The sequence below is a fragment of the Mya arenaria genome, chromosome 14 (genome assembly GCF_026914265.1).
Source record: "Mya arenaria isolate MELC-2E11 chromosome 14, ASM2691426v1".
Lineage (NCBI taxonomy): Eukaryota > Metazoa > Mollusca > Bivalvia > Myida > Myidae > Mya > Mya arenaria.
Genome location: NC_069135.1, coordinates 59,244,113 through 59,253,377, shown reverse-complemented (window position 1 = coordinate 59,253,377; position 9,265 = coordinate 59,244,113). Strand labels below are relative to the sequence as shown.

At 32.0% G+C, this 9,265-nt stretch overlaps 1 protein-coding gene across 1 annotated transcript in view; it reads left to right on the top strand.

Moving 5' to 3' along the window:
• Positions 1–145: 145 nt before the first annotated feature.
• Positions 146–9,265, top strand: part of LOC128217660 (forkhead box protein P1-like) — a 99,273-nt gene continuing 90,153 nt past the window's right edge. The window contains exon 1 of the mRNA XM_052924957.1: positions 146–234. The gene's annotated coding sequence lies outside the window, so the exon portion shown is untranslated. The remainder of the gene's footprint in view (positions 235–9,265) is intronic.

Below are 9,265 nucleotides of genomic sequence, written 5' to 3'. Positions count from 1 at the left end.
TATAAACATTTCTATGAAATTATACTTTTATCTCGAACTCTGATAGTCAAAGATGCATGCTATTCATTTAACTACCAGCATTTTTTGCCATTTTGAGTTATGTTTATAAAATTGGCGGAGTAATCTCTGTTTATTTACATTTGTTATTCGGTCTTAGAGTGTGTTTGTCTCTCGCGCCGGTTAATATCTGACGATTAATGCTATCCCGCAAAGAAAGAAATAGGACAATTAAAGGTAGGCGCATTTTTATTTTATTATAATTTATGTGTTGTGTTAGTCAGAAATTGATGTCAGTGTTTATTTTGCTTGATATCTGCATTCGAAGTTGACTAGCTTTCTGACAGCATCGTCCATGTATGTCATGTAATAATCGGCATCAATAAAGAACGGATTCTGAGACTGAGAATGAGCAACTGTATTGAATGCAGGGTTAACAATAGCAATATGCCGTGCTTTAACTACATTGGTGAGGGTTTGCCTCAAGTTTAAGGCTTCACATGTACATGTACTTTTCTCAATCGAAACCGAAAGCACGTGTTCTCGTGCGACACGCTTTATTAAAGGGACTTTCTCACCGATGCCATGTTCAAAACATGTTGTTTTTAATATGTTCAGATAATGTTTATTTTATTAGTGCATTTGAATTAACACCAAATATCAACTCACACATAATTATATTCATTTGAAAACATTATTGTAAATGATAGCTTCTATATGCAATACTTAGTAAACTGAATATTACCCTGGTAGTGTTAGGGTCACTTAACATATATTGCATGACCAATGATTGTAATTTGTGTATATCTTAATTTACTATGCTTTTCCAAATCACCATCTTAATACATTTGTAAGTCTTGATATTTTGGAAATAAAACAATATGATACACCAGTGGACATGTATATACATATTGAAATTCAACTGCAACTTCTGTACGGAGAAATGGTTGTTTGACATAATGTGTGCGTGTACTTGTATGTGTTCAGCCACAAGTAGATGTATTAGTGGCAGTTGACTTGAAAGATGTTTGCCAAATTTTAATTTAAACTTGTTCTAATATAGCCTCTCTCAGATATGCTTTCCTGGTGCTATTGACACATTCCTTGATGACATTAAGTGCCTACAGTATCTCATATATGGGGTTCGCATTATTTTTTGGCTGAATTGTCCCAGAAAGAAATTTTACTGACATGAGTTTCCTTAAAATATTTTCTTTTAAAAAAGGGTACATTTAATTAAACTGGTAAAAAACAGATTTGATTTGTCCATATTGACCCCCCCCCCCCCTACCCCACCTTCGCTAGTCCTATATTGAGAACCCTGTACATACACATACCCACACAGCTATAATGTCTATAGAAGCCTCTCCATTCATTGAAGGTTGCATATGTTTATAAAAACAAACTTCAGGTATCTCACCTGAATTTTTGTTGCATCAGAAGACTTCATATATTTTTTTATCATTTGTGTTATTGAGTTTTATGTGTAGACAAACACTTGGATTTTTATATCGTACAATAAAAAAAGTTACAAAACTGCTTTTTTAAAGTTGAAATATTACAAAATATTTAAGCTTGCAATTAAAAAAATGGAAATAAAATGCTTAAAAAGAGTAAAAATAAAATAAAAAAAACTCTAAAACGATACCAAAATTATATTGGTCCACGTCAGGTATCAAAATTTAAATAATATGTGCCGTTTTTTGGAGTGACAAATTTATAATGACCTTATCAATTGAAACATGATATCTAAAGAGTTTTAATTAGATAGGAAGTTGTTAAATTAAAATATAAACATGTATATTTTTTTTAGACATATCCCTTCTGCACCGAAGCTTTAAAACAGAAAAGTTAACGACTTAAAACAAACTATAAAAAGCTGTTGCGGGCTGTTACATAATGACTTTTACAATATACATATTTTATGTACACATGTGCCACGATGTTTTGTAATGTTTCAATTCTTAATCATAAAAATAAGAAGACAGTTTGATTGCATTTTTCCGCATAAATGTATTTTAAGGTTTCAATATTTATATATATATATATTTTTTGCCTTGTTTAATCTTGGGCCTAATTCACATTTCCCAAATGACCTCTTTTTTTACAAAAGTACTGAGTAAGAAAATCTGAAAAATCTGGGCACATTTAATGGACTTACAGTCATGCACCAGTCAATTGTTACACCCCCACCCCCAGGTCCAGGCGTATACCGGGGATAGCCAGGGAAATGGTTCCGGGTGTATGCGGTCGTTTTGTCTTCAGGCCAAAAATGGCAGGGAATGGCCTGTAACCTAGGGTCCCTGGGGAATTTGGTCAGGATTTTACCAGCAGTGGGGCGGGGATTTTGCCCCGGACATGGGGGGGCCCTGGGCGTGGTTACAAAAAACAAAAGAAATATTTGACAGGGTGCATTGCATGCAGCTCCCTAAATCCAGCATGCAGCCCCTTCCATCATGCACTTAAAATTTTAAGCTAAAACACTTGTATTGGTTTAAAAGTCGGGTTCTAGCTATTTTACAATTTAATTATGCATGTCAATATTTTCATAATTCAAAGGGCCCTGCATGGCTCCCGACTCACAAAACAGTGAGAAATATTTTTTACACTGTTATTTGTTTATAAAATATTCACCATTATTGTGCAAAATCTAATTTATACCATATATCTGATCTAAAACTGTATTTTTGCACTGAAAAACATGTTGATAAGACAACATAGATCTCCCATTGCACCTTAAACTTTATTCATATCCATGCTATATAAGTAAGGAGGAGCCTTATAATATATAATTAAGCTTTTCAAATGCTAATGTCTTGAAGAGATGGGCATGGTCTAGTGGATATGGTGTCTGCCTCTCACCCAAGATGTTGGGGGTCCGAGCTCCACCAGGTGTACTTCCTCATGGCCTTTCAAAACGTACACTACGTGTAGTACAAAAGTTTCTACACAGGGAGTGATACGAGAGTGCTGATTCATATCGTCTTTCAGCTGTCCTTCAATGGAACTTAAATTAATTGGTATAAACTTAATGTCTTCCGATCTATTCAGAAACATTCTATATATTATTTATTTGTGTATTTTGCAATCATTTTTGTATCTTATTAAGTTAAACTTTAAAGAAAACAATGGACATCACAATTCAACACTAGAATTAATGGGGGGGGGGGGGGGGGGGTTGAGGAAAAAATATACACAGCCTATGACAATCTATTTAATACCCCTGGTAGTATTTTAGCACGAGAAATTTAATTTAGCTATTTAAATTACATATTAAATAACACAATTTTAAAAAACAACAACAATGTGATATGTTTGTTTTTTAATCGATCAACAGACTTTAAAAACAGTATGTAGGGTTTGTATCTAACTGCAGGTCAAGGGTCTGAGTCACCAAAACCAGATTTTTTTTAAGGCCTTCGTTATTTTAGACAGAGAGAAATATCTCTTTGATCTTCGTTGTTGTGTCATAAATCATACAGTTTGAAATACACCTTCAATTCTTAGATAGTAATCAATCTGAGATGAAAAATTCTCAACTTCAAAATCAACACATAACTGCTTTCAATTTCTTTGTACAGCCAGTATCATATTTTTGTCAGATGTTTGTTTTTCTTTCAGACAAACAAAAGTTAAGCCACCGTTTATTTAGTTATTGTCATAAAGTCTGTATTTCTTGCAGCTGCTGTGATGTTAAAACTAGCATTTAAAGGGATTCGCTCATCTGAAAACACTTATTTTATCATTATTTTTCTGTATGATATCAAAATTGCATACAAAAATGCAATTAAAGTATAAACATTAGTATTTATTTTTCGATTAAGTCTAGAAAAAAATAGAAAGCTGATACCTGAACCACTAGGCCACAAGGACTTATACAACAGAGATGGATGTTTTTACATTATAACAATACATTGCAGATTGCATCATGTGATAATGTTAATCAACCAATCACGCAACATTGAAATCACTGAAAGCTGTAAGTAATGCTATTGAAAATTGTGGTCTTCAAAGAAGATATTTGAGCAAATATCAACATTTGCTGAAGGGTTCCAGCCGTCAGTACCTTGATTAGTTTTAACACTCATAAGGATTTGCCACACTTTATTTTTAATATAAAAAGAGTGCACTTAAAAAAAAACATGAGTAAGTCCCTTTAATTTAGCAACACTTATTCATGTTAAAAATTTAATTTTCTTAAAGTTGCACTCTCACAGATTAAACATTTTGACAAGCTTTTATTTTTTGTCTTGGAACGAGCAATCTTATGCATCATTGGTTTGCAGATATTTACGCATAAATTGGCTCATTCAAAGACAAAAATAAAAAAGTTGTAAAAATGGTATATCTGTGAGAGTGCAGCTTTAAACTGCCTTTGTTTGACAAGAAATTTTCGTATACATGTTTTGAAGTTGTTAAAATTTCTTTAGTTTGTCAAGCAGCTACTAGTCAATTTAACTTGAATATAAGGCTACATGAAAAAATGCTGTGGTTACTGTAGCATTCTGATTAAAAAAACAACAGGTTAAGTAGGTATACATTTTTTTCATATATATGCGATTTTGAATTAATAAAGTAAGTGTTTCCTTGTTTAAATGTTTACATACATACATAATTTGTTCTTTTCTGTTGCCAAGAAAGTCAGACAATATAAAAAACAGTATGACCTTGTGCAAATATTTAAGGTTGCTTTCTGGTTAATATTTCTTAAAATAATTTATTTTCTGTTTATTTTTTTTATTTTATTTTTTTCCCAAATAATATATTAGGGTCTAAATTTTTAAATAATATGTTTGTCAGTTTACATGAAGCCCAACATAATTGTCTTTTGGCCTAATTTAACTTGAATATAATGTTCAATAAAATATCTCCTCCGCACACCGCACACCGCACATCGAACAATACCTCTCCCTCCATCTATTCTCGACCTTCACAAAACAACATTACATTGTTTACCAAGCCTTGTCACTTCCGTGGCCCACAATGGCCTGTTATTGTTTATCTTATTTGTTTTCTTGCCTGCGATCACAAAAAAAACCTTGGAGCCTTGCTGAATTGATTTTTGCGTCAATTGATGTAGCGTTTTTCTCTGCATTCGTGCTACTTCGCTGGTGTTTTTTTTGTTGTTGTTGTTGTTTTTTCTCTCTGCATTGATTACATGGACAATTATTGTCGTATTATATACATGTATCTACCAATTTAGGGCACTTATGTTGCATCTATAATTGATGTGACCTCGGCATGTTTTTATTTTTCCCTCTTACTTATTTCTTTCATGTGTATAAATAATGGCATTTTATAGGACTGGTGTACTTAACAATTCCAGTTAAGTGCAAGCAACTGGCATTTTATTTACTTGACATTTTATTAAAAAATATCCTTAGAGTTAGTTATAAAAGCAAAACATCTTTTATTTTACATATTCTCAAAGTCATTAAACATGTATGTATTTAAACTTGGTACAAATGTTAACATTTATTGGTCAATTTAGGAATGGTTTTTTTTTTGTGCATTTATTCAAACTGTATGACGCGATAATACCATGATAGCTATTTTCATCAGCATATCACAATATATCATTTGAAAATAAAAATTTATAACGTAAGGTAATTAATTTATTTGCATGTAAGAGTGGCGCAGGATAAAGGTCAATGCAAAAAGACTTTTCTCAATTTTAATGCATTATCATGTTTAACTCGTTTCACTTGAATTAATGATATATTCTTTTAGTTATTTAAGCCTTTATAAATGTATTTTTTAACCATTACACTACGTGGCCACAAATTCCCCACTTAATCAAGTATGAATGTTTTTATTTATAAACAATTAAATTATTGCTTTTTCTGTTTAGATCATTAAATTAAGTCAGATTATTTAAACATGATAATGCATTAAAATTAAAAAAAGAAGAGATGTAATAACCTATATTGCGCGCCTTCAAATCAGCGTTATAATTTAAAGTTACACTGTTACTCCACAATAAGATTTAACACAATTAGTACAAATGTTTTATTTTACCAAAAAGGATAAATAAATGTACAAAACAATGGTTCTTATGAGGGATACCAAGTTTAATTTCTGAAGAAGTTGCAGAAAACACTGTATTTCTACCTTATGAGACAATAGTAGATCACAGTTAATCTTTTAGCACTCACCAGTCATTTAATATTTTTGCGTTTTCAGCTATTAAATACACAGTTACAATATCTTGTTATCAGTAAGTAATATTTTCCATATAATATGCATTATTTAGTAAGTAGTTAAAGGTTTATCACTTTAAATTTATGTTTGTCATACATGTGTATATATTGATTTTGAATAAGAGTATATATATTGATTTTGAATAAGAGTGTCACTTTAACTTTTTATTTTGAAAACCTTGTAAAATATATGATAATGATATTACTGGTAGTTATGTAATTATTCTTCATTGTTGGTAATTGCATATTTGTCCAGTGACAGGTTTATCTGCAATAATGCTTAAATGATGAACAATATCATTCAAAACTTTTACAAAGTAATCATTAACTTTATACAAATTGATTATTTCGTTTCATTATAGCAAATTTATCAATGAATTAAGCTATCAAGAACAATTCAAGTCCTTTCAAGACATGGAACACATAATAATAATAAAAATTATATGCCATATATATAACATAAAAGCTTTAAGAAAAGAGAAGTCTGTTAAGATTGCCTCTTCAAATCTAAACATATCACTTTTGTTAAGTCAGAGCTACAGATAATTTTTTAGTTATTGTACGCCCTTGTGTAATTTTGTGAAGTGTAATGTGCACCTTGTTTTCATTCAGTAAAGTGTAATGGCGATTGTTGAAGCTGCACTCTCACAGATTGAACGTTTTGACAACTTATTATATTTTTTGTTTTGGAACGAGCCAATTTTTGTGAAAATCCATGGAAACCAGTTATATTAGACAGCTGACAATCAATTAGATCACAGATTTTTATATTTATGTTCAAAAATGATGTTTTATTCATTTTTCTTAAACCATTTAAGTAACAGTTTAAGCCATAAAACATTAATTTTTGAACGGAAATATGAAAATCTACGATCTGATTTTATGTCAGCAATCTTATATCATTGGTTTGCAGATATTTATGCAAAAATTTGCTCTTTCCAAGACAAAAAAATAAAAAAGTTGTAAAGTGGTATATCTGTGAGAGTGCAGCTTTAAAGTATACTGGCGCATTGAAGTGCGAAGGTTACTGCATGTATTTTACATACACGATAGGCTTGATCCTAAAATCAGAACTTCATCGAGTCAAAACCACCGGGCAGAGTTTCCTTCCCTGAGCATTATTAAATACAAGGCTCATCAAGGGAAGTCACTGTGTAAGAGCTGAAGTGTTTCAACTCTGGTTTAACAGTATAATTCTCGATTTGTTCAAAAAGATTGTTCCCGAACAGTCATAAATTGAAGGTACAGATACAAGAAGATGTTTGATTTTATATTGTAATTGATTTAAAAGCATATTATGCCAATCACGACTCTTATCTGAATTTTTAGCTCCCTCGGTATGGCAGTATATGGGTTAAATTTATAAGCTGTATTTATTTTATGACGATTGTCAGATTCTTTTTATCACATGCTTTTTTTCTGGTAAAAAAAATAACAAAAAAGACCTGTTTACCTGAGCAGATAAGTATGACTAATGCACCAGTCAATTGTACCCCCCCCCCCCCCAGGTCCCCAGGTCCGGGGGGATAGCCGGGGAAATGGGCCATGTTTTTACCTTCCAGGTGGCCCCGCAGTGCCGGGTGAATGCGGTGGTTTTGTCTTCAAGTCAAATATAGCGGGGAATGGGCCTTACCTAGTCCCTTGGGTGCGGGGGCATTTGGCGGGGGTTTCACGAGCAGTTTGTCCCCGCAGAGCGGGGACTTTGCCCGGGCTTGGCTGGACCGAAAGTCAAAGTCCCCGCTATACCCCGGAGCTGGGGGGGCCGTGGTTACAATTGACTGGTGCATAACTGACAATGCAATGTCTGTTCCTGGGCTACTTGCATCGCAGAAATGAAGTACCAGTCTAATAATATCATAAAAGATATCTGATTGTTTTAATTTCATTCATAAGAAAAATTAATACTGAAATGATATCCAGTAATAGTCACAGCATAAACACTATATTTAACAAAGTTTGCTTTCTTTTAAATGGTGGCTGTCTGGTGCACACCAGCTTTGGTGATGTCATAATTTGTGATATATTCATGACATCATTTCTGCTTAAAACAGGAAGTGATGAATGTTTTGAAAATGTTTTTTTCTTAAATCAAGATGAAATATCACGTTTTCCTATTGTAATGATGTTAATGGAAAATAAACTTCTTTATTCAATTAAATCTCGATCATTAACAAGCAAAATGAGAAATAAATGTGTGGCTTGCTAAAATATTACCAATTAAGCAATTATTGTTTCCAATTAAATTGTTTACAAACATGTGAAGTGTTATTGTTATGTCAGTAACACATGTATTATACAGAAACATATGTGATGGTTAAAACATATTTAATCACAAACAATTTAAGGTATAGCAAAATTTTGATAAATTATATATATGAGTGATGTCATGTCTGCGGACTATTTTCTTTCATCTCAAAAAGGTCTATTGTATAGCAGTATAACAAAAGTCTCACCAAGGTTTTTACCTGTTTCTACCAATTAGAAATTTAAGATATGATTTATTTGCAATATTTGTGACGATGAGTGTATTTAAGCGTCTTGTTTACCCAAAAATGTGGACGAGGAGCGGAGGTAAACATTTGAAGGATTACAAGCCGTCCCGTACAGAAAGAGTAAATAAAAAACCCAAACTTGATATGTCATATCTTTCGCTACTTGTTTTTGACCAAATAATGCTTTTTGGTGAATCAATACCTTATTAAAGTTGAAAAAAGCTTTTATTTATTGACAGTTCAATTTATTTACACATTAAGCGAAAAAAATATCTGAATATCCAATTATAATCCTGGCGCGTTTTTCCCCCGGTGGGTTGTGTAAATAATTGTTTATTTTCTACGCCTTCTGTACAAATATTTAGTTCAGGTTACCATATTACTTATGTAATGCGATATGGCTTCTGATATTAAAATTTAATTTATGAGATATCATAATTATTGTTGCCGATTTCAAATGATAATGTCTGTGAAAAAAGCCAATAGCGATTTCAAAATGAACTACAAATCATGAATGCGCATCTTTATTCGTTTCTGTAGAAATCAATGAATGGTTTAAATATAGTCTGGTATATG